The sequence below is a fragment of the Eublepharis macularius genome, chromosome 1 (genome assembly GCF_028583425.1).
Source record: "Eublepharis macularius isolate TG4126 chromosome 1, MPM_Emac_v1.0, whole genome shotgun sequence".
NCBI classification, from domain to species: domain Eukaryota; kingdom Metazoa; phylum Chordata; class Lepidosauria; order Squamata; family Eublepharidae; genus Eublepharis; species Eublepharis macularius.
The window spans coordinates 164,754,106-164,781,035 of NC_072790.1; positions in this window are offsets into that span (position 1 = coordinate 164,754,106).

Below are 26,930 nucleotides of genomic sequence, written 5' to 3' on the forward strand. Positions count from 1 at the left end.
GTATTCTGCAGGCAACTTGTCTGTGTTTTAAAAGTACAAGCAGTTTTATGGGTGTGTTTGTTCTAGGAATCTTTTAGTAAAGAGTAGAGGTGGACATGGACCAGGAAATGGACCAAAATTTGATACGGACCAGCCCAGTTCGGCATTCACGAACCAGAAGATCATGGGATGCGCATTTTCCTTGGACCCGACGACTTATGGACCAGTCCGTTGGTCCATTGGTCTGTGCCTCTAAAGCACCTGTTTCCGTGCCCCTTCCTTGCAAGCAGCACAGAATTGGGCACTCCCCATGGGGCTGGCTTCAGTTGATAAGCGGGGAAGCTTCCTCCCTGGCTGGCCAGCTGAAGCAAGTGGTCCTGAATCGCAAAGTGTCCCATTCCATGCAGCTTGCAAGCCACGGGGAAAGGGGTGCTTTAACATTTAAACCCCCTCGGCTTGCTCCAGCTGTCCCGCGGAGACTCCCACGTGGGTCAGCTGGAGCAAGCCAAGGCTTGTGAGCCACGGGAAAGGGGCGCTTTAACATTTAAACCTCCATGGTTTGCTCCAGCTGACCCATGGGGACTCCCCTGCGGAAAAGCTGGAGCAAACTGAGGGGGGTTGCAAAGCACCCTTCCGTGTGGCTTGAGAGTCCCATGGAAAGGGGCACTTTAACTTTTAAACCCCCTCAGCTTGCTCCAGCTGACCCGTGGACACTTCCCCGCCTGCCAGCTGAAGCAGGGCATGGGGTTTAAAGTGCCCGTTTCCATGACCCTCGCTTGCAAGCAGCTTGGAAACGAGTGCTCCCCCATGGGGCTGGCTTCAGCTGACAAGCCCCTGAAAGTGATAGACCATGGACCGACAAACCAGTCCATAAACCAGGGCGAGTCCTTGAAAAGTTCACAGTCTGTGGTCCATGAAACGTGACAGACCACAGCCCAACGGCCTGTATTTTTTCCCCAGTCCATGCCCACCTCTAGTAAAGAGAGAAGGGCTGTGCCTAAAAACTGGGTTTCCTGTACTTTCTTCTCTGTGTTTTTGAAAGGAAGAGCATTTTTAAAGGGTCGGTTCTGAAACTATGCTGGGAGTACAGGAATTTACCAATCCTTCCTCTCAGCTGTTTTTTCTGCCTTCCTTCAACAGTTCCAAGATCTGAGGGGGGAAAGCCATTTGTGAGGAAATTTGTATAAGAGGGGTTATGGGCTAGTAGGTGGGAACAGTTCTCCCATCCCTGCATTAATCCGGTAAACACATATTTGCTGAAGTTTTGTAGGTCAGTTCTACAAAAGGAACAAATTATTTTTGTTGAAAATTACTGAATTGCAAGTTGAGAAGTACAAGCATAGGAAAATATTTGTGAAGTGTATAACATGAAAAGCTATGGCAAGATTCACAGTAAAAATGCAATTCTAAACCTATAAACCTTCAGCAGTATGACTTGAGAAGATACTGCATAACCTCATTGTTATTTCTGGTGAGAGGGCAGTTTTAAGATAAGTTCACTCATGGTGAATCAAAATTATTATTTAAAGATTCATATGGTCACTAGTATCATCTTCTAAATCTTGCTGTTCTGGAGTTTTGTGAACTGCATTGGTTTTTGAGGCAACTTTTCTTAAATAAAAAGGAACCCGACTCTTAGGGGACGTTCAGGTAATACAGTCATTTAACAGAGACATTACAAGGATATGCATTTAGTGAAGCAATATTGTACATTTGTGACTGTTTTAGTGAATTCTTTACAGCAGTGAGGTGAAGACATTTGCAAGGGATGTAGAACAAGATTGTCTACCGTTTGTCGCCTCAGACTTCTGAGATTTTGCTTTTGGACTCCTAGTTTAATCTAAATGGTCACAATGATCACTTCTGTCATTTTTGGTGTATCAGAAAATAAGGTGGTGCATATTCTAATTCCTTCTGCAATATATACGTCAGAATATGTTTCCAGAATTAAATATTGTACAAGTAAATTGTGGTGATCTTTGAAAAATTCACTACATAGGCCTTCTGCATCCACTGAACTGGAGACAGCCTGAGGCATAAAACCCAAATGGCACAGCTCCATAGTGGTTAATAGAAGAGGAATGCAACACAAATACATGAATCCACCTTACAGTGAATCAGACCCTTGGTCCATTAAGGTCAGTATTGTCTCTTCAGAGTGGCAGCAGCTCTCTGGGGTCTCAGGCGGAGGTGTTTCCCATCACCTCCTGCCTAGTCCTTTCTGGTTGGTAGACTGTTTGACTACTGTATAGGGTTTTATAGTTAGATCTTGCTAGGTAGCAGAGCTGGGTTTTTGAAGGGTCTTGAACCTGTAGTAACCTAGGAGGAAAGCTAGAGTAATTAACATTGATTTTTAATTTACTGGTGATCTCTGAGGCTGCTGGGGCAAAACAGGCAAAAAACACTCGGAAGGTGCCAGTTTTCACACTAAAAAGGTCAGTTAGCAACTGGCAGCCAAAATGGTTTACACAGGCAGTAAGAAAGGACCTTAAGTGAGTACCTGGACATCAGAAACATCTTTAGATCCATTACCACCACCATGTCATGTCATCAGTACCTTGTTGCAGGTGCCATAAGACCACTGCTATGTCTTAATGGGATCTGTACAATGTAATTGTTTCTGTAAATGTGTAGGTATTAGAGATGGGCACGAACCAGAAAAAAAATGAACTGTGTGGTTCGTGGTTCGTCGCATTTCATGAACCATTAACTTTCACGAACCTGCCCTGGTTTGCGAACTAGTTTGTTTGGTTCATGAAAATGTCACTTCCGGGTCAGCAGAAGGTCACTTCCAGGCCAACAGAAGGCCACTTCCAGGACAGCAGAAGGTCTGCAGGAAGTCCATCCCCTGTTGCCTAGGAAACTGATTGATCGGCACCAGGCTGTCTGCAGTGAATAACTAAAAAACGAACCAAACAAACCAGCCTAAAGTTCTTGCTGCATGGTAGCCCGGTTCATCATGAACTTTGGTTCGTATTTCAATTTGTGCCCATTTCTAGTAGGTATAGGTTGTAAAATTGGATGACAAATGCAAAGATACCAAACAGGCTTAGAAAGGAATGCCCCCCCCCTCCACAGCAGCAGTATTGTTGGGGGCTGTGATGCCTCTTATATGTTGCTGAATTGTGCTTTTCTCTGGCATACCATTTAGGGCACCCTAGGTGTCAGAGCTGCAGAGTTTCTGTTGACTTTGGGGCACTGCTGCCTGAGTTCTTCCTCCACCTCTGCCACTTAGAGTGGAGGGCCTGTTCCAAGACTTTCCCTGTTTGCAACTGCCATATGAAGGTGCGAGAAAATCACAAAACTCCTTTTCCATTAATTTAAACATAGTTTATAACTCAATCGATTATGTTTTTGTAGGTATGATGGGGCATCTTGACTCGATATGCCTGTGATTCCCTCCCTCCATGTATTTGACAGGACATGGAACTTGGGTTGCCTCACTTACTTAGTATCCTTACTGCTTTTTGGGATCAGAAAAGTAGTATACATATATAAAGCTCGGTGTGCTTACCACCTGAAGTTGGGCGCAAGCTAAGTGTCCCTAAAGTCTCACTACACATAATTACTCTAATCATTAATCCATGAACTCACCTGCAGGCACATATTTGCAGACAAGTTACAAAAGAAACACCTGGTCAACACGGGGATAATACCAAATCTCTTACTAATAAATGTGTGTTTGTAATCTTGTACCAGTTCTTCAAGAGCACCTTTCTTCACTTAAAGTGGTGGGGAGGGCAAAAGGGTTTTTTCATCAGGCTGTTGTGCTTAACATTTTATTCTTTTCAAATTGACAATCCCAATGCCTTTTTTTTTCTTTGGTGTCAGCATGACTTATTTTTCATAGCATCTAAAAAGCTCTTGTTCACTCATTAGAGCATCTGTTGCAAACAGGTTGCAAGCCTTTGTTTTCTAAACTGTTGATGTTTTTCACTGTATTTTTGTTGGCATTTCACTGAGAGGGGTCCTGAATATTCTCCTTTTTTCTTTCAGTATGAAAACACATCAGCAAACTGAAACAACCTGCTTCCTTCCAAACTGCCATTGGATGAAAATATTCTTTGCTTTCATTCTATCTTTAGACTTCATATAATGAGAGAAAGAATATGAATATCTATGTTTGAGTTAGCTGGTTAGTTTCTGTGGTGTGCATATTTGAACTTTTGGTGCATTATGTATTTGTGTATTGTTGTAATCAGTAATCCTTTGTTTTATGTTGTAAAACAAGGTTTTGTTCCTTCACATTTTCTGATTATCTAAAACTAAATTAAGTTGTACCCAAATGAAAACTTTCCCCCAACATTTACCTTTTCCCATCCCCATCCCTATGGTCAGATTGGCTGTTAACACTGATCTAATTTCAGCTTTCCATACAGTATGCTGTATGGCTCATTTGCTTGAATCATGAAGTGTATTGCTCATCTCATCAATACCAGTGCCATGGAGCACCTTGCATTCTTACTTACCTATACTGCAGTGGACAAAAGGTGGAGTGAGGACTAGCAGTACATCACTCACTAATTTCCTATGGATCTCCTAGTGCTGATCGCTGGGCTGCTTGTGAAGAAGACTGCTGGATTAAGAGAATCTCTGTCTGATCCTGAGGTTATTTTTAAGCAAGACTCTTCAGTAAATGTGCATACATGGTGAAACTGAACACATATTTATGTATGTCTTACCTAGGAGAAGTCCTGAATGTGCATTCTTTCTTGATACGTTAAATACGTGTCAGTGGACCCATGAGCCAAGTGTAAAGTTAGTCCTGACCTTCAATAAATATAGACAATGTGGTTATGGAGGTTCCTGTTTTGTGACTTTTTAAAGAAATCTAAGGCCTGCACAGACTTCTGTTCAATACACATACAGGAAATGTTCATTTGTTGGAAAGTTAATTAACATAATTTTTGTTAAACAATATTATTTAAACAAATAGTTATAAATCCTTTGATGTTGTTTTAATGGCTTTCCTAACCACTCACTTGTTTTACTAACAAATGGAGACATTTTGAAACCAGAAAATGCTGTTTTAAAGAAATAGTTTGAAATATAATTCTTACATATATTGTGAAATATGTGATGATCCTTCTATGATGCAGATACTAAACCATATTTAGAAAGGAATAATTTAAATTGAACGAATGCCTGTTATAATAGAAATATGTTGATTGTACATATATTAGGTCTATTATTTAGAGTGATTTTTGGAATAATTGCTCCATATTAATGTATATGCTTGATCATTACCTTCTATACTTTTGATAAAGAAATGCATTGGGGAAGATGAAACAATGCATCCATTTTTCCAACTCCTTTGAGTGCTTGCATACACCTATGCTTATGTATATATGCCACCAAGTCACAATCAACTTAGGGCAACTCCATCAAGGGGCATTCGAGGCAAGTGAGAAGCAGAGGTGGTTTGCCATTGTCTTCCTCTGCAGAGTCTTCTTTGGTGGTCATCTGTCCAAGTACTGACCCTGTTTAGCTTCAGTTATCTGATGAGGTTGGGCTATACCAGGGGTGGTCAAACTGCAGCTCGGGAGCCACATGTGGCTCTTCTAGACAAATTGTGCAGCTCCCAGTGGTCTCTGTGTATCGCCATGGCCATACATTTTATTTTAGCTTAGTTTATTTCCCTTCCTCCCTTCTCTCTTTCCATGTCTTTCCCTCCCTTTCCCCTTTTTTCTTCCTTCTTTCTATGTCTTTCATATTTTCAGTAAAAATGTTGAGGTTGCCAGTCTGACTCAGAAAATACCTGGGGACTTTGGGGGTGAAGCCTAGCAAGGATTGTCACTTCCAAGTCAAAGGTCAGGTGATGGATCTCCCCAAGATCCACCCCTTCTGATGATGTCATACTGTACCAAAACTCCACCCTTTCCTGTGACGTCACTTTCAGGACACTCCCCCGAACCCACTTCTTTATCTGAAGTCACTTCAATGCACCATGTCTTGTGGCTCTCAAACATCTGACGTTTATTCTATGTGGCTCTTACATTAAGCAAGTTTAGCCACCCCTGGGCTATACCATGCCGCCTTCCCTCCAGCAGGCACCCATAGGAATTGTTTATTTTTATAAGATCCTATCAGCAGAGATTCCATGCCCATCACTGAAACATACTTCAGCAAACTGAAACATTCTGAAATTCAGTTTTCATCTGAGGTTGATAAATATGGATTTGGGAAGCTAAAGTTTATCAATCATTTTTGGGCCAGAGTTTATTGCAGTTGAGATAGTAAGCACCAGGTGGCATATTCTGACTTGCATATGCTTTGCAAGTGCTGTAGCTATAGGACTTTCTCTTTGTTTGGATTGTCAGACCCATGTTTGATATATCTATTTGAAACTACAGATAGAACAGAGAGGAATATCTCAAGCTTAGAAACAGTATATTTCTGAGTATCCAGTGGTTCAGCAGTTCCCTCATCCTGCTTCTGAGGTGATTGCTTAGCAGCCATGACATTTTGCAGAACACTTTGTGGCCTCTCTATGGTTACAAGTGTCTTTAAATCACAGCTGACTTATGGTGACTCCTGATGGGGTTTTCATGGCCTGCCGCTGCAATCCTGGTCTCCTATCCAATTACTAACCAAGGCTGACCCTGCTTAACTTCTGAGATCTGATGAGATCAGACCTGCCTGGGCTATCCAGGTCAGATCTGTGGCCTCTCTAGTGAGAGGCCAAAGGGAGAGCAGTGAACATAGCTCATATCATCCATCAAAAAGAGTCCAGTAGCACCTTTAAGACTAACCAATTTTATTGTAGCATAAGCTTTCGAGAATCAAGTTCTCTTCGTCAGATGCATAGTACAGAAACTGGTCAACTATAGAAGAGGAGGGGAGGAGAGAGAAGATGCAGTTAGGGGGGGAGGGGGAGGGTGCAACCAAAACATTCCTTTGCTAGTAAATGTAAACATCTCCTTTTGGTGTCCTTTCGGGGTCAGTTGGCTTGGGTGAGGCTTCAAGGGAGTTTGCCCTGTTAGTTTGCAGCAGTAAAACAGCTAGACCATCCAATTCCTATGTAGTATAAGCCTTCGATAACCACAGCTCTCCCCGCCAGATGCATCTGACAAAGAGAACTGTGGTCCCCGAAAGCCCACGCCAGGCGCCACTGGGCTCCCCCAGACCCCGCCTCTGTAAAGGAAATCTGTTACCTGTGATAATGTGATAACCATTCATAGTCCCTATTCAGTCCCAGCTTGATAGAGTCAAATTTGCATATGAATTCCAATTCAGCAGCCTCCCGTTGGATTTTGTTTTTGAAAGGTTTCTGTTGAACTACAGCGACCTTTAAGTCTTTGATGGAATGTCCTAGTAGATTGAAGTGTTCTCCCACTGGATTTTGGACGTTTCCATTTCTAATGTCAGATTTGTGTCCATTTATTCTTTTGCGTAGAGCTTGGCTGGTTTGTCCAATGTACAGAGCAGAAGGACATTGTTGGCACATGAGGGCATATATCAGATTGGAGGATGAGCAGCTGTAAGAGCCAGAGACAGTGTAGTTGATGCCATTGGGTCCTGTAATTGTATTCCCTGGGTAGATATAGGGGCAGAGCTGGCATCTGGGTCTGTTGCAGGGACTGGTACCTGTGCTGGTGACTCTGCTGGCCGATTCATGGTTGTGAGTGAGAAGTCGTTTAAGGTTGGGGGGCTGTCTGTAGGCAAGGAAAGGTCTTCCACCCAGGGCTTCTGAGAGAGAGGTATCATTTTCCAGGATGGGTTGTAGCTCACTGATGATACGTTGGATGGGTTTGAGCTGGGAGCTATAGGTGACAACCAGTGGTGTTCTGTTGTTAGTTCCTTTAGGTTTGTCCTGGAGCAGACTGTTTCTGGGTACTAGTCTGGCCCTGTTGATTTGTTTCTTCACTTCATTTGGTGGGTACTGTAGTCTCAAAAATGCTTGTTGTAAATCTCTTAAGTGTGAGTCTCGGTCGAGAACATTGGAGCAGATACGGTTGTAACGTAAGGCTTGGCTGTAGACAATAGACCGAGTGGTATGTTTAGGGTGGTAGCTGGAGGCATGTAGATATGAGTATCGGTCTGTTGGTTTCTGGTATAAGGTGGTATTTATTCGTCCATTATGTAGTTGTACAGTGGTGTCCAGGAAGTGTACCTGTTGTGTAGAGTGGTCCAGGCTTAGGTTGATAGTAGGGTGAAAGTTATTGAAGTCCTGATGAAATCTCTCAAGGGCTTCCTTCCCATGGGTCCAAATGATGAAGTTGTCATCCAGGAATCTTAAGTATAGTAGTGGTTCCAGTGGATGGGAGCTGAGGAAGCGTTGCTCCAAGTCAGCCATGAATATGTTAGCATATTGTGGTGCCATGCGTGTGCCCATGGCTGTGCCATTAACCTGTAGATATAAGTTGTCACCAAATTTGAAGTAATTGTGAGTGAGTACAAAGTGACACAGTTCAGTGGCAAGGCGTGCTGTGGGTTTGTCCAGGATAATATTCCGTATGGCTTGCAGTCCATCTGCATGTGGGATATTGGTGTACAGGGCCTCCACATCCATGGTTGCTAGGATGGTGTCATCTGGTAGGTTGTCAATGGACTGTATTTTCCTGAGGAAGTCAGTGGTGTCCCGTAAATAGCTGGGTGTGCTGGTGGCATAGGGCCTGAGGATAGAGTCCATGTATCTTGAGACTCCTACTGTGATAGTGCCTATTCCTGAAACAATGGGGCGTCCTGGGTTACCTGGTTTGTGGATTTGGGGTAGTAGGTAGAATCTTCCTGGTCGTGGTTCCTGGGGTGTGTCCGTATGGATGCATTCTTGTATGTCCATGGGGAGTGTTTTTAATATTTTATTGAGTTCCCTTTTGTATTGCTCCGTGGGGTCAGAAGGTAGTATTTTATAGAATGTTGTGTTGGAGAGTTGTCTTTCTGCTTCTTGTATGTAGTTATGTTTGTCCATGATGGCCACTGCTCCGCCTTTGTCGGCTTCCTTGATTACGATGCCAGAATTATTTTGGAGGCTGTTTATGGCCTCTCTTTCTGCACAGCTGAGGTTCTGCTTTAGGTGTTGTTGTTTGTCAATTATCTCAGCCTGAGTACGTCTACAGAAGCATTCAATGTAAAAGTCCAATGAGGAGTTGCAGCCCTCAGGGGGTATCCATGTGGAATTCTTTTTTCTGGAGTTTTGTAACAATGATTGTGTATTGCTGGGTTGGGGGAGGGTGCTTGCTGCTGTGATGGTGTCTGTTCAGTGCTTTGTTCATTGTTTTGTTCAGCAGAGTAGTTGAAGAATTCTTTCAGTCTTAGACGTCTAAAATAGGCCTCCAGGTCTCCACAAAGTTGTATGGTTTGTGCGGGTCTGGCTGGGCAAAAAGATAGTCCACGTGAGAGGACAGATTCCTCTGCTGGGCTCAGTTTGTGGCTGGAGAGATTAATGATGTTGCTTGGTGGATCCAAAAGGTTTTTGCTCCCTGTTGCATGCAGGAGTTTTGAGAATTTCTTCTCCTTCTTGTTCCAAAATCCAACGGGAGGCTGCTGAATTGGAATTCATATGCAAATTTGACTCTGTCAAGCTGGGGCTGAATAGGAACTATGAATGGTTATCACATTATCACAGGTAACAGATTTCCTTTACAGAGGCGGGGTCTGGGGGAGCCCAGTGGCGCCTGGTGTGGGCTTTCGGGGACCACAGTCCTCTTTGTCAGATGCATCTGGCGGGGAGAGCTGTGGTTATCGAAGGCTTATACTACATAGGAATTGGATGGTCTAGCTGTTTTACTTCTGCAAACTAACAGGGCAAACTCCCTTGAAGCCTCACTCAAGCCAACTGACCTCGAAAGGACACCAAAAGGAGATGTTTACATTTACTAGCAAAGGAATGTTTTGGTTGCACCCTCCCCCTCCCTCCCTAACTGCATCTTCTCTCTCCTCCCCTCCTCTTCTATATTTGACCAGTTTCTGTACTATGCATCTGACGAAGAGAACTTGATTCTCGAAAGCTTATGCTACAATAAAATTGGTTAGTCTTAAAGGTGCTACTGGACTCTTTTTGATTTTGCTACTACAGACTAACATGGCTAACTCCTCTGGATCTATGACCATATCATCCATGAGCCTATACTTCAGCTTAAAATGCTACCTAGCAATTCAGCTACAACTATGGCATAAACTTTTTATTTGTAATGCTTATTTAGTCTTAGCATTCATTTAAATATTCTTACAATGTATTTAGGCCTCTGCGTTGTAGCTATTTGCATCACTATGCTCATTCAGCTTCTCAGTACATAAGTTCAAACTATTTACAGAGTAGGGGTGCCAGATTGAACTTGGTGGGAGGGCTGGGGTGAGGACAAGGGGCCATGTGTGTGAGACTGGTTACATTGCTGACATCACTACCTCACCCAATTTGGTGACATTTCAGTATTCTATTATATTTTTCTGTCACTGCCCCTTAGAGTGGCAGTGGCCAATGGAGCTTGCCAACAGGAGGCCTCCTGCCATAGTGGGAGGTCTGGCAAGCCTAATACAGAGAGTGAAATATTCAGTGTTTTACTCAAATAACACATTTAGTTTTTATTTATTTTTAATTAGCATACATAAACAAAACTTTACATCAGTATTTATCAGTGTTTGCATATAAACAAATCTCCATTAACCTCAATACTCGCATACCATATTTAACAAGAGGTGATGAAGAAGCCAAATCACTTCATTGTTTTTGTTCACAGAGTAAACAACCTGTCAAGTTGCAGAGCAGAAGGCTGTTCTATATACCATTCAGTGGCATTTTGTACACAGATATATGGTAGGTAAAGGTAAAGGTAGTCCCCTGCCTGTGCAAGCACCGAGTCATTACTGACCCATGGGGGGGATATCACATCCTGACGTTTTCTTGGCAGACTTTTGTTAACGGGGTGGTTTGCCATTGCCTTCCCCAGTCAGCTTCACTTGAGCAGAGCTTGGGCTGCAGTACTGCAGGTTACCACTCTGTGCCACGGGGCTCCAGATATATGGTGCTGCTTTGTCTGAAACTGCCAAATTCTACTTTAATCTTTTTGAGCACATTTGAGTTTGAAGAACTGCCAAACACACCCAGCTTGACAGAAGTGTAATTTATTTAACAAAAGGGAAAACAAAAATTGTTATCTTTATGAAGTAATTGATTTCTTCAATATCAAATAAATGATGTATTTAACATTATTTTTATCTTTCAAGGGAAGTATTAAAATTAAAGTATCCAAGGGACAATAAAATAATTTTCCATTAAATACAGTTAGTAGAAAAAGTTTCATCCATCCTATTCATATTAAATGATCACTGAAGGAATCCAAATTTCTGATCATTTCTTTTAAGACCTGAAGCAGCTGATATGATAGCCATATTGATAATTTAAAAATTGATCAGGTGTGTGTGTCTAGGGATATTTATATGGATGTGTGAAGAGATGAAAGGATATATGCATATGCATATGTGTATATATTTATGCATGTGTATGAAGGGATGTAATTAGTTGTTAATAAACATGTACTAATAAGCTAATATAGTTTTTTCATATGATCTTTATGACTGATTTATTATCTAAATTTTTCTTCGATATGCTACAATCTATGGAGAGATATTTTGATTGAAATAGTCATTCTAGAAACATAAATTTGTTTTTGTTCATGTAAAAATTATTACTCTTTTTTTCTTCCTGAAGCTACACTGCAGTAAATTTTACTGTAAGGTAATGATTCAAAGACCTTTGCAACAAATATTTTAGTAGGATTACAAACCTCCAAGTGGGGCCTGGAGATCTCCCAGAATTAAAACTGATCTCCAGACTATAGAGATCAATTCCATAGAGATAATGGCTTGGAGAGTGAACTGTATGCCGTTATACCTTGCCAAGATCCCTCTCCAACCCAGACCCTGCCCTCCCCAGGTTCCACACCCAAATATCCAGGAATTGCCTATCCTGGAGTTGGCAACCTTATGTTTTAGACTTTTGCATGATTTATTTTGCTTCTTATTATAAAGTGCAAATTTCTATGCAAGACAGCAGAGGTTCATGTCCTAGACACAGGGATCCCACAAAGCCTCTCTTTTTCTTTGAGGATATCACCAGATACCTGCTAAAGTACCCATTAAAGTCTGTATTTGCAAAAATTTCACATTTCAGTCCGTTATACATTCAAGTACACATTCAAGTCTGGTTTTGCAAGAAAAAACCTTGGGGAATAATTGGTTGAAAGACAGCATGCAAAATCCTATCCTTCTTGGTGCAGAAAATGCACCAAGAAGGCCTGATTATGATAACCTCAAGTAAAATGTTCAGAATTAACATCCTTACCCACAAACCACTTGATGTCACTGGATCCAAGCCCGCTTAAATAGCAATGCTTCCGCAGAATTGCTTGGTGAAATTTAGCTTAACCACAAAGACTTTAAGGTTGTATTCAGATGTCAAAGCAAGCACAGTTTGTTAGTAATGAGAACAAACCTGGTTTACACTCAGCCTTCTGTATTTCCTCCCTGAGTTTATCCTGTCTTAGAATCCCGTGTTGTAGACAAGAAACAACCTTCTTTTATTTTTATTTTTAAAGGCCAGATTTGGCCATGACTGTTTCTTTCAAACCAGGAAATAGCTCCAAGAGAATAAAATAACAGAAAGGAGCATAAACCAAGGCTTGTTTGTGAGCAAACTGGAATTTTGTTTGTGACTGAAGGCAATCAAAACCTTTGCTTGGGTCTAGGTGGTAGCTTTGATTGACTCCTAAAAGGAGGGAGGAAATATGTCATGAAAAAATGAGGGGCCAATTACTACAGCCATTATTTGGAATCGTGCAGCTGCTTCTGATTGTGGTAGTCCCCAGTCCAGCACCTTGATTAACAGCAATAAACACGAGGACCAGCAACACGCGTAATGCTGAAGGGTGTCAGCTTGCATTTTCCCTGACTCCTGTCCTGAATACCTTTTGTAAATAATTGCCAGAAGCTGCAGCCCTATGAATTTGTGATCTTATGTATGCGATATACATTCTCTATGAGCCCATTTGCCTTTGTTGCATTTTCTCCAAAATAAAAATTAGTAGAATAAACCATGTTCTCTTATTGATGCTTTATTCCTCACAACAAAGACATCTTCAGGCTGTCTCAGGCCCATGTGCTGGCATCATGGCAGAAAAACAAGTGCTTTCTTTTTCTTCTGATTCTGGCATTCTTAATTTGGGCTATAATAGAGCAATCATTTGAATCATTTTGAAAACCAATTATGTGCTGAAAACAAATAGTAATGATGAGGATTCATCCTGTATCTCCCAGTTGTTGAACTCCTAGGGAAAAAACACTTAGCTGCAACTTGCAAGCACTTAATAATCCATTTTCGATCAACCCGTCCGCTGTGTTGACACAGAGGAACAAAAACAAAACAAAACAAGAAACTTGCTTTCACTCTGCCAAACCACATACCTTGGCAGCCTATAGCCTAGGAGATAACAAAGGCGTATTCAAAAGACTTGGCAGTCTTCCTGGCATGCTACACCTTGGGTTTATCAAGTCAGTCACGCTATGCTGTCTGTGCAGTTTAGCCTGAGTAGGACATCATGTACGAAACATTCAGAATTTGAGCCCTGATTCTTGTCTTAGTCTTAAGAGGGAATACTGGGGCAACCAACTTCATCCATGAATGTGAGAAGTAATTCTTGTTAAAGCTGAATTTGTGTCCTCTAGCAAGACATAGCTCACACTTTACAGGTTGGAGTAGAATACTCTTGTCATGTTTCCTCAAATCTTGAGTCTATAGATGTTTTTATGGTTATGCATGGAAATGTGCAGCTATTTATTCTGGTTAATTTAATTTCTGTAGTTGCCTACCCCCAACAGTCTGGTCATGCTCAAAAGCCCTCGGAAAAGTGCTACACTATTTTCCACCTTCATCTTATTTGAGTGCTCTGAAATTGGCACACTTCCTTTGTAAAATGGAACTCATACTTATGCATGGTCAATAGGGTGCCATGTGCCTGCCAGAGGCAGAGGATTTCCTACCCCCGCAGGTCCTGCCAGTTGGCACTCCAGCAACTACTGGGAGAAAGGATTTTTTAAAAAGCACCATTGGCAAAATTATTTCCAGGAAATCCTGGAAATGATATCAGTCCTCTCTAGAAATTCCCAGAAACTATGGTAAAACCTAGATTCCTAGAGAGGTGTGACATCAATTCCAGGTTTTCCTGGAAGAGACATCACGCTATTGCTGATGGCTACCGCTTATGTCCTACAACATTCAATCTCCCCAAAGTTGCCAGGTTGGACCTGGCAAATCTATCAAATGGTTCTAGTTTCAGTCAACTAAATCCATGGAAGACATAATCATGTCTGTCTAGCTTCTTTTCTCCTCTTTCCTTCACATGGCTGATGATGATTAAGGTGTCATGAAAGTTTCTGCAATTGTCCTTTGGTAGTGTTTATTAGGGCTGAAGCACATATTACCTTTGGCCAACTTCTTCTCTTGGTCCATTTGATCAGAGATGTGTTGCAAGTTCTGTGCTAGGAACTTAATTTCTAGGCACACACAAGCCCAATTGGCATCAGGACAGTGATGTGTGCAGATGGGGTGCTTAACTTTCCTCCTTGTACGATTTTTCCAATCTGAAAGTTGTGTGCAGGCCACCAGTATACATGGTCTGAATAAGACCCACATGTACTAGGGGATCCAGGTCTCCCACTACAGCAGAAGACTTCTTGCTCCCCGCCACCAATTAGCAGGCTGGTGTTGGGGGGGGGGATTAAGGGGGCTCCTCAGCATCACTAAGAAGACTAGTTCTCCCGCTAAAACAGCTGATCTCCAGGCCGCTCTTTCTGTTGTGCGCTGGCCCACTGAGGACCAGTGTGGGAAAAATGTTTTTAAAAGTGGCATTGTGCAAACAGCTCGATGTCACTTCCAGCGAGTGTTGTCATGTTATTGGCATGTTCAGTTGCCTTGGAGAAAATGGCTGCTCTGGAGGGTGATGGATTACATGGCATCATGTAGTCCCCCACTTAGGACCCTCCTCTCCTCAAGCCCCGCCCTCCTCAGGCTCCACCCCCAAATCTTCAGGAAATTCCCAACCCAGAGTTGGCAACCCTAGAAACAAAACTTCTTGTTTTGCTACTTCACCCTGTGAGATATTTGGCTGATATCTCCCTTTCGGGAAAGATGAAAACTGCAGTGTTTTGCAAGCTAAGGCCCTGGATATCAGCCAGATATTAGGAAGTATAGCTGGAGAGAAAGGGGTAAGCAGAAAAAGTACAAAGGAGTAAAGAGGTTCATTGAGAAGAGGCAGTTCCTCACTCTCCTTTTCTATATGATTCAGCCAACAGATTCAGGCCTTTGGGATACATGCTTTCTTTGTACCAAACGGAGAATTCATTGCCACACCCCTTTCATATATACATAATTCCAAAATCACTCTACTATGTACAGAGGTATCAACCTATAATCCTCTGAAGCCAGTGCACGGCTTCAGAAAGCCAGCTGAAGAATCCCATTTGATGAATAAAAGACTGTGCTAGGTAGAGTTGCAAACTCCAAGTTGGCAAATTCCTGGATATTTGGGTGGGAAGCCTGGGAAGGGTGGGGTTTGTGGAGGGGAAGGGCCTCCATGGGATACAATACCATAGAATCCACCCTCCAAAGCAGCCATTTTCTCCAGGGGACCTGATCTCTATTGCCTAGACCAGCTGCAATTCTGGGAGATCTCCAGGCCCCATCTGGAAGTTGGCGAGCCTAGTGCTAGGAAAGGTGGTATTTTTTTCCTACCCCAGGAAGCACATCATGGAAAAACAACTCCTGCATGGCTGAAGGATGCATGTAAAGAACACCGTAAGGGTTCTTGGAGTTTTAACCACATTAATTAAAGGAATCAGACATTATGCCTACCTTCAGTGGAATGACATGACTTGTGTATCACTCTGCTTAATAACATGAGTCCATCTTGGAGGTTTCCCTAAATGTAGAATTAGTTTTGAGTTTCAAGCAACTCTGGCTGAGCTTTATATTTTGATTTATGGCTTTGAAGTGGTTCATGCAAATAAAATGGGATGGTTCATAAGCAGCGTGAACCTGGAACTAGAAGAAATCTCTATTTCATCTCAGAAAATTTGGATTTTATCTATTTTGAGTCTTAGAGCAAAATTTATTGGACATGAATTCCTTTGAGCCAACTAAGCATATGTTGTTAAAGAACTGTTGAGAACCAAATCCATCAAGTGTGAAACAGACCTTACTTGGCTCCATCATTCTTGGCTGAATGACCATGCAGGTGGTTTGCTGGTCAATTACCCCTTTATGTATAGCCAGTTTGCATAACAAAAGATTTTGTGCATTATATCAAATATTTTTATGTTAAAGAGATGAATTCAGAAGTTGTTCAACCTCTGCTGGAAAGCTATAAAGTTGTGCCTTCTAGATTAAAATGGGAATTTGGCTGCCATTGTTAAAAATAAGAGAACCCTGTAAAACCAGCCTCTTTGTTTGTTGTTGAAGTTCCCTCAGAAATCTGGAAAGGTTTTGAAGACAGCCAGTCTGCCTGTTTCAGTAGAATAGATGACAAGGGCATTGCCCCAGGCCCTGCCCCCCCAAAGGAGGGAGGGAAGGAGGGATGGGGAAAGAGCCAGCAGCCCAGTACTTCTCATGGCTTACCTGGGCATCTTCTGCTGGGCTTGAGTCTGGTTATATGAATACTATGCCCAGCTTTGCTGGGCTGGGCACATACACAAGTGGCTCACCTGGACTGGGAGCAGATTTTAGAAAGCACCCATTAGCCTGCCCACCCAATGCCATGGAGCCATTCAATCAGTGCTGGGGAAGGCCTGGGGAAGGGACAATACCCCCCTTTGCTTTATTCTCCCTCAACCTGCCCTCAGCTGGCAACTATTCCAACCCCTTCATGTTTTTTTCCCTTGTCCCTCCCCTTCCCTCATCTCCTGTGTGCAGAGACACTATCCACTTGCCAGGTGCAATTCACCCAGGCCTGGATCTGCCTTTCTTGGGCTTCACATCACCTTCCCTGGGCTGTGCATGGCCCTTCTATCCTGGGCTGGACCAGCCCAAATCCAGGAATTAGACCATCAACACACTGGGAAATTCCTCTGTAGCTCTAACAGCCAGTCTGCATGCGCCTGAGGCCTATCAATTGAGGAGGGGCTGTGTCAGTTGTAGGTCATCTCCTTTGCCTGTAGAAGGTCTCAAGTTCAATCTCTTGCCTTTCCAGGTTACAAGGACCAGGCAGTAGGTGATGTGAAAGACCTCTGCTTGACACCCTACAGAGCCACTGCCAGTAAGACTATAGCAGGCCTCAAGGAAAATGTTTTATATTATATTGATTATTAACTAATAAGTGCTATATTGTTCTGATTAATTAACATTTAGAAAGATTAAATAAAATCCTTCTTCAGAGTAAAATATAGCTGTCAAGTCAGCTAGATACTGTTGGAACAGGAAACTTGTAGCCTGAGAAAAGAAGAAGTATATTGCATTGTATATCTCAGAATAGACTGCTTGAAAGCTAATGAAACTACTGAATTAAGAGAAATGTCTGATTTATGCCACGTAAAGAAAAGGTCATGTCTGGGGCAATGATCTTGATGATGAGGCTAAAATATTGTAATCAACTATGTACCACATGCTGTGTGATGTAAGCAAGCTTGACTATTTCAGCATCTGAACTCTCTCTATTTGGGGCTCAGAGATTTTGAAGTGATATGATATCACATCTGAGCCAGCCGGCTTAATAAATTTTCGTTCTTGAGAGTCTGTTTGGTTTCAAGTCCTTGGGCAAATCCCTAGTCCTGCTACAAGACCAGACTTTGATAGCCAATATTCTGACTTAATATATGGCAGCTTCACATATCCAGGTTTTGTCTATTATCTAACCACTCCTTTTAGTATCATCTGAGATATTAGCTGATTTGGATTCCCATTTTTGCCCAGAGTTTTGTTTCTACTACTTGTAGAGCTAGAAATACTAAAGATAAAAAGTTCTGCCAATTTTTAAAGCAAAAATGAACCATATTCTAGCCAATGAGGAAAATCACAGCTATGATATGCTTGCTACATTTCACCCTGATGGTTGCCATCTCTGGCTTGGGAAATTCCTGGAGATTTGTGGGTGGAACTTGGAGAGGGCAAAATTAGGGAAGGGGAGAAAGCTCAGCAGGGATATTATACCACAGAGTCTACCCCCAAAGCTACCATTTCATCCAGGTTAAATGGTCTATTGTAGTCTGGAGTTCTGTTGTAATTCTAGAACTCCAGGACACACCTGAAGGTTGGTAAAGATATACCATGACAAACATTATTTTTATTTGAGAAGAATGGTCATCTGATCATTTGTGAGTGTTGGTTTTTGTTTTTTGTTTTTTTGGTAGTTACCAGGAGCAGAAACCAAGCAACTAGTAGACAGGGCAACAATTAATATGCTTGATTTCAATATCATGCAAACCAATCAAGCAAATTATATTCAAATAGGGCTGCCAGGCATGGCCTGGCAACTGGTGGAAGTTCAGAGGGCAAGGACATCGGGGGAGAGCACCCTGGGTGACAGCATGGCATCACTCCTGAGAGAAACCTAGAAGTGATTTCACACCTCTCTAGTAATTGCCAGAACCTCTATTGTAAAACTGTACAGTGATTCCTCGAGATGACTGACATCTCTTCTGGATTTTTTGGGAAGTGACATCATGACATCATCATGATGGTGAATTTTATATTTATTTTCCTCCTGCTGCCTCTCCAAACAATGCGGGGGAAAGGTTGCCAACAGGTCTCCTGCCTATGTTCAAATCAGGTCATCCAGACCTGAAAAAATAGAATCTGACAATCCTACACCAGGGGCTAAAGAAAACTCAAATTTTTGCTGCCTTTCTGAAGTTGCAAAAATGGAGAGATGTAGGTGATTGAACACCTGGCTAGTAATTCATGCCTGGTTTGTGCTTTTGGCTTGGTGGGTCATCATAACTAAAGCACTTCTGATGAGCTAGGTTTGGTGGGCTCTTTGAATTTTAGCCACTAATGGTGCCCCTTCTTCTAGTATAGAATCTTGATACACTCCTTACATAAGCAAATTCTATATTAATACATATTGTATAACAACACTGACAATGATATCCCATGAAGAAATCAAGCTGTTCTTTGCCTTTCTTCACCTGGTTCATATGTTGACTTGCCAACTTGGTTTATTTCCCACTAAATCTCAATAGGAGTGTGCATATTGGGAAAAATGAGCTGAAATTGCACACAGAAATTGCTGGTTTGGCACGGTAAATCAGCTGCCAGAATGCTTAACCAAATCCAAGAAATGAGGCTGTAACAACTCCCTCCACTGTCAAAAAGTTTGTGTGTTTTGTTTCAGTACTTACTACGCAAAGGCCACACCGACAGACCAGGCAGTGGTGGGCTGTCTGGCAGCATCTTATTTTTCTTAATGGCAAGTCTGTCTGCACTCATCATTCAAACAATTGGCTCCAAAGGGGAGAGCCCTTAGTGTTAATTCTGTTAGTGGGAAGGGTAAGTGTGCGGTGTGCATGAGTGTTTTTATGCACAATACAAGGAAAGTCCAGCCCGGCAACATCCATATGAGCAGGCACACGTAGGTTTGAGGAGAGAGAGGTCTCCTTCATCCTCTGAGCTCCTGGCTGCCATAAAGTCATGTTATGCAGATTAGGATGAAAATTGGAAAGAAAAAGCAATTATTAAAGGAGAGCCAGGAAGTTCCAGGCACGTGGAGCTGCTTCATGACCATTCAGTGGTCTCTGCTGCTGCTGTCCTTTGCTTAGGTACCATGGTTCCTCAAGGACACTCATTATAACTTAAGAAGTCCTCCAAAGATAGTGGACTGAGGAGCACCAGGAGGAATTTCATCTTGCTAAGGAAGCCTTCTTGCAGGCTTTTTGGGCTTCTCTAATTAAAACTGTTAACCCAGCAGTAAATGATGGGGAGCTAGTAGGTGTTTGCACTGCACACTCACATGCACGCACACCCAAGTTTTTCCAGATCACTATTCTACGTGGAAGGACTGATCTGGTCAGATTTTTTAGTTTCTGGCACAGCAAGGAGACTGTTGGCAGATTTGCATTTTTCTACCTTTGGCAGATCAGGCAGTTTGTTCCCGACATCTCGACCAATGGCCTAGCTATAGTAATCCAAACAACAGTCATCTCCAGATTAGACTACTGTAACTTGCTCTATGCAGGGCTGCCCTTGAGATTGATCTGGAAGTTACAGTTGGTCCAGAATGAAGCAGTGTGCATCCTCACTGGGACACAGTTTGGATACATATATGGCCTGCCCTGTGCCAGCTGCACTGCTTAACATTTGAATTGCAGGTCAAGTTTAAGGTTTTGACTATGACATTCAAAGCCCTAAATGGACTGGGACCTACATATCTATGGGACTGCCTTTCATCATATGTTTCCCAGAGAGCCTTCATTTGGCCAACAAACACCTTCCGGTGGTCCCTGGCCCCAAGGACGTTCATCTAGCCTCGACCAGGGCCAGGGCCTTTTAGGCCCTGGCACTGGCCTGATGGACCTCCCTCTCTGTTGAGACTAGGACCCTGTGGGACTTCTTACAGTTCTGCTCGGCCTGTAAGATGAAGATGTTCCACCAGGCGTATGGTAGTGGATGAGGTTTGGGTAGGCTGCTTGGTCAGCCTCTCTGCTATGGCCCTGGTTCACTATTTAGCAGAGACATCTGCAACCTGCCCTCTCTACCCTAATGAATTCCTGATGAGGTGTATTAACATCACACATTGCTGCTTGGGTTTGGTTTTAATTTTATATTTTATATTGTATTATTGATTTTTATTGTATTTTATGGTATTGTAATATTATTGATGTTGTTACTCACCCTGAGCCTGCTCATGGGGAGGGAGGGCTAGAAATGCAATAAATTAAATTAAATTAAATTAATTCTTTGGGGTTCATTGTTGCGTGAGTTTTCATGTACTTGAGGAGAAATTCTACAGCACAACACTTGCCTTGATGTGTGCCTTCCCCAAGCATTCCTTGGGGTCCATAAATATGGAACCCCGCTCTCAAAGTCTATGGGTTGACAGTTTAGAGGGATGACTGTCTTCTGTGTGATTTTGGTGCCATTGTATGCTGCCTCAGAACCTCGTTTCCCTACCACTTCTTGAAAAGAAGAGCATGCTTTCAAATAGACATGGGAACAAACTGCATTACGAACCAAAAAAACCCCACGAACCGCCTGATTGTCTGTTCATGAACTGGTGGTTCGTGAGGGTCCATGGCCAACAAACCAGTGTTCGTTGGAAGCCCGGTTCAGTGCGTTCTTCTGTGGTTCATGAAGCCAGACAGTCAGGCACCATCAATCAATTCCCCTGGAAACGGAGCTGGGGGAATACCTGAACTCTGTCTGCATTCCTTCTGTCGCCCTGGAAACCCGAATCAAAGCCCATCTTACCTTGATTGGCAGGTCTTCCTTCCAACCACGGAGCTGCAATTGGTTACAATTGGTTACATGGGAGAAGACACCCCGGGGGGGAGGGGGAAGGGGGATGTTCTGTAGCCATGGGCACTCCAATCTCATCCCTGCAAACCCTGATAGGCAATTCTGATGGCCAACCTCTTGTACACTGGGCCAACATCAATTGGTGGCTCTAATTGTATCGAATGGGAGTTTCCTGGTGGTGTCGGATTGGAGAGGGTATAACTCCAAGATCCCTATTGCAATCTTGACCAAACTTGGGTGCTGGCTGGAGGAGAGCCTGCTAAACACTGCCTGGGAATATGGGCTCTCTAAGTCCAACGGGGGCCGTTCTGACACCCACGAACCATGAACCTCAAACCGGTTCATCAGCGGGAAATGTTCGTTGTGGTTTGCTGATTCGGGTTCGCTGTCAGCACTGAACCACGAACCGCTGGTTTGTTCAATTTTTTTGGTTCATGCCCATGTCTATTTTCAAACTATAACAGCAAAAAACTGTAATGGAACAGAATTATTCCAGAACCCCCAGAACTTGAAACTGAAATGGAAACTTTCTTGGTGCACATCCCTAAATCTCAACCCATGTTGGCCACCTTCCCGGTTTCACACTTCTTATGAAGCCTGCCATAATTCTTTAAACTCATACTATAATGAATCAATTAATATCTAAGCTGGCACAGCACTCTGGGGGATTTCAGAAACCCCAGATTTGGGCTCCCATATTGTTTATTTTACCTGACTGTCATTAAAAGGGTCCCACAGTACAACTGCAGTGCTTATTATTTTAATTTCCAGTGAACCCTACCAATGAACTTTGCTGGATAATAATGATGTAGAGGAATGACCTTCCACACTTGGAAGAGCTCAGCTCTGTTTAGTTCCCTTTAACTGGCCCCAGCTAGGCAGAATTAGCAGTGGGGCTGATGTTTTCATTTACTTACTCAGATGTATCATCATTTGGCTTAATACAATTTAAACCATCTCAACAGGGAAACTCAACAGGGAAACACAGAGATGATTTCTGGGATTCTTGTTCATATTTATTTGGCAGGTTTGGCAAATCATAGAGTATACAGAAAGCAAATTAAAACATCAGGCTTTATATTTTTATTCTAATACATACACAAAAATATATTCTATTTTGGTAGTTTGTTTTTATGCTGATTTGCTTTACTTTAATGCTTTTAGTATAATTTTGTAACATTTTTTTAAAATAAAAGGACATTAAAATTTAAATGATAAATAACAAGAAATATTCTATGTGCTTTAAATTTCATTTAACCTTTGTAGGTATTTTTAAAAGCTGGATGAACATTTTAAAAATATTGCTAGCCACTCACAAGGTCTAGAGTTCTGGTGCCACTCAGATGGGCTTCAAGATCTCAGTGGTTGATGCAAAGGCCGTGACTGAAGCCGGAGTGTAATTCTAACGCCAACATGAGTGGAGCAGCTGTTCTGATAAGCTGTGCTTAGAACCTCCCGGTGTTTAAAACATGCCTTGCAGTTTGGCTGAAGGGTGGGGAAAGGGAAATGATGGTAGATCAGAAGCAAACCAAAATAGCACATCATCTTGAGTGGGTGTGTCAGGAGGACTTTCTGGATTACGGCCAATGTGTTTAGGATAGGTGGTAAAAATAGTTAATTAGTTGTTGGCAGCCTTACGGCTATAGCTAAAATGAGCATGAAATAAAGAGGGAGTTCCAGCAAAATTATAACTTTCTTGAACCAGTTTAAACTGATGCGGGATTGTGCCAGTTTCACATGTCATAGCTGCATCCAGAAAAATGAGTTCTGTGAAACATCCTCTTATATAGGTCTAATCAAGGAGATCATCCTGCCTACATGGTTATCACCTGTCATTTGGGGTCAATATAGCAATGACAATTCTTAAGAAATAAATGCATATTCAATGTCACAAATAATTTCCAGTTTAGATATGAGTCAATTCAAGAAATGTATTTCCATTTATTATTAGTGAATTATAACTTTATTTGGATTATTTTTCAGTTTAGTACACAAGAAAAGGACATATCTGGAAAGATTAATATCTGATCTGTTTCTCTCTTTCTGGGAACTGTAATTCATTGGGGTCTTTTGTACTGAGAGCCAGCCCCGCACTGAATAGTAGCTCTGCTGATCATCATTATCCAGCAAAAAATGGAAACAAAGGCTGCTGGGGAAGAGCTCAGCTGTCTCCACAAACAAATCTGACTCATAGCTTTGAATATGAGTGACTAGCGGAGGATGAAGAAAAGTCAAGCTCCAGTAACTTTTAATGACAGATCTTGTTAGGGTTAAAAAAACAGGACTGCCCTCATGCTGTGATTAAATCTCAATGGGAACCCATCATCCAAACCATTCCAGGTTACAGCATTGTGAACAGGCTTGTTACTCTCTAAATTAATCATTCTGAGCCACTCACAGTAACAGGGCCTGGATATACAAAAAACTTGAAACACAAAACACACTGCAGGCTGCCAAACTGAAGACTAAATTACTGGTACAGCAGCATTGCTATTTTCCCTCTTCAAATCCAGCCAGCTCCAGTTCTCTTTTCATTCCAAAAAACAGGATACAAACTGGGTCAATGTAGGAAATGATACGCCTCAAACTGGAAACAGAACTGCAGCCAAAGCCATCCTCTCTTTCTTCTAAGAGACTCAAATGCTGAAAAAGCCAGGGTGACCCAATAAATTGGCTTGGAGCATAGCAGATCTGTGTTCACATCCCAGTTCACCTCAGGGCAGGAAAGTCTCTCATTCTAGCTCCAGCTTTTTATTTGTAATGTGGAAATGATAGTAGTCACAGAATTGTTGTGAGGATGAATGTTATCGCAATGCAAAATGGTTTGTATGTGGAAAGCCAGTTAATGTATTAACTAGGCAAAAAGGTGGTATGGTCACTTCGTGCAGTCTTTGCCCAGCTCTGCATTGCCCCTGAAACATGACAGTGCAAGAGACAATCATTTTGGTTGACCAGAGCACATGGTTAATTTTTTCATGCTACCACCAGTGGGACCAACAGAGAAGTGACACTGACTAGGGAAAGTATCCAGGAAACAAGTTGTAGACCAAGGCTGATGTAGAATGCAGCAGCTCAGTTATTATCAGGAGCTAGGTGGAGCATGCGTACAGCTCCCATTTTGCAGTTACTCCACTGGCTACCTATCCGTCAGCAGACTCAATTCAAGGTTTTGGCCATCACATACAAAGCCCTTCAAGGTCTTGGCCCTTCATATCTGCATGACCACACTTCTCTGTGCTCTCCATGACAGCTTCTCTTATCTGAACAGGGTTTGGTGCAGATACCACCCTGCAAATGGGCAGAACCCACAGCTGGCTGCACATGCGCATTCTCTGTGGGGGCTCCTCCGTTATGGAATGGTCTGCCTGAAGAAGTCAGGAAAGCTCCCACTCTCTTGGTCTTTTGCAAACTATGCAAAACTAAACAATTTAGGAGCAATTTTTACTCAGGTAATAGGGCTGTGCTTTAAGGAAATGGTTTGGAGAGCCACTTTGGAAAAGGGGTGACTATACTACTGGGTACTTTCTCTTGCTGTAAGTATGCTCCTACTGGACAGTTTCTGTATTGTTTAATAGGTCATATCAAATTATTTTTTTCAGTAATGTTTCATCCTTGTATTCCTGTATTTGAATTTATGCTTCTGTACAAATTTCTGCAATGCATTGTTTATTGAATGTTCTAGGTGTTGATTGTATTGACTTCTCCGGACTTCTTCTTCTTCTTCTTCTTCTCTCTCTCTCTCTCTCTCTCTCTCTCTCTCTCTCTCTCTCTCTGTGTGTATGTGTGAGAGAGAGAGGGGGGGTTCTAATCCCCCCTTTCTCCCTTCTAGTAGAAAGAGCAGTCAGCACATGATGAAAATGATTAAGAAAATGTCAGATCAGAGGTAATTCTCCATTGATCCCTTCTTGGTTTGACAGGCATCACGTCATTGTAACAGGACTTGAACTGTACTAAAAACATAGGACTCTTACGTAACATACATGCCAGAGGGCTTCTCAAATTTGGTCTTACAGCAGCAACCCCCATAATCACCCCAAATATCCACTCCAAGGAGGGGGGGCTGAAATGGCACCTCATATGCCTGCTTCTGGAGGAACTATATCCCCCTGGTTCAAAGAAGTTAATATGGTCTAACTTTAATTCATACAAACTTTTGAATGTGCATGGCCGTTTTCACATGCGCCCCAGGAGATCATGCAAACTCATGGCATGAAGCGTCTTCCTAGCACGATCTCTTGGCATGATCCCCTTTAATGACCTGATGACGTCAGAAAAAGTGCCATTAAATGGGATTGTGCCGGGAAATCGCACTAGGAAGACGCTTTTATGTCATGAGTTTCACGTGATCTTCCTGGGGCATGGCTGTGTGAAAACGGCCCATTTTCGTCTTAAACCTCAAACACTGATCACAGGCATCTGCATTCACAGTCAGCTAGTTATGCGCCTAGCTGCAGGTCAGTATCCCCATTCACATCATAAAGTTGAGGGCACCCATTAAGCAGAATAAACATAATGAAGCAGATGTACATTCTGCTGTCTATCCTGGCAGATTTCTCCTGCGGGACTGAGGTGACAGTATAAAGTATTCCTTGATTTTGTAAAGCAAGCTATAGTTTCATTCACTGTAATATAATAATAATAATATTTGATTTATATACTACCCTTCAGGACAAATAAATGCCACGTTCAGAGTCGTTTACAAAGTTTGTTACTATTATCCCCACAACAAAACACCCTGTGAGGTGGGTGGGGCTGAGAGAGCTCTGAAGGAATTGTGACTGACCCAAGGTCACCCAGCTGGCTTCAAGCGGAGGAGCGGAGAATCAAATCCAGTTCTCCAGATTAGGGTCCTGCTGCTCTTAACCAATTTACCAAACTGAAAAACTGAAATAATAAACATACTAGGTGGAATTCTGTGTTTCGAAGACTCTGGAATACTTGTCACAGATTTCAGCACAGCCAGGATTTTACCCACATACTTCAGTGGAATTAATGTGGAATTATGTCTGAGTAACTGTGAACATCTTTGCATATTGTTGTGAAAAGAAACAGATATATGCTGTGAAATTAGCATGAGTCACAGTGAAGATATATTGAGGGGAAAAAGAAACAGAAGTGGCTTCTGGACTGGAGTTTTTGTCTCTGACATGTGTATGAAGGCAGATACACTTAACACTATTTTCAAAGAAGCTTCCAAAAATAACTCATTTTAGATGCTAAGATTCACTTGAATATGAAAATCAAATCGTAAGTGTGAAAATGGATGCCATGAATAAAACATTGCTATAATCAGTTGTACAAACTTTTAAAGATTGCTTAGCAATTGTGGCTTTCTGAACATGTGCTTATTCTTCTGAAACAGAGTTTCAGTGAAGGACGGTAAATTTCCCCAAATGTGAATTTGTTTTTTAACAACAACAGTTATTGTTATATCGTGCCTTTCTGTCCTCATCAGGACCACCAAGGCAGCTAACAGAGTAAGAATATACATAATAAAAAACACATATTAAAA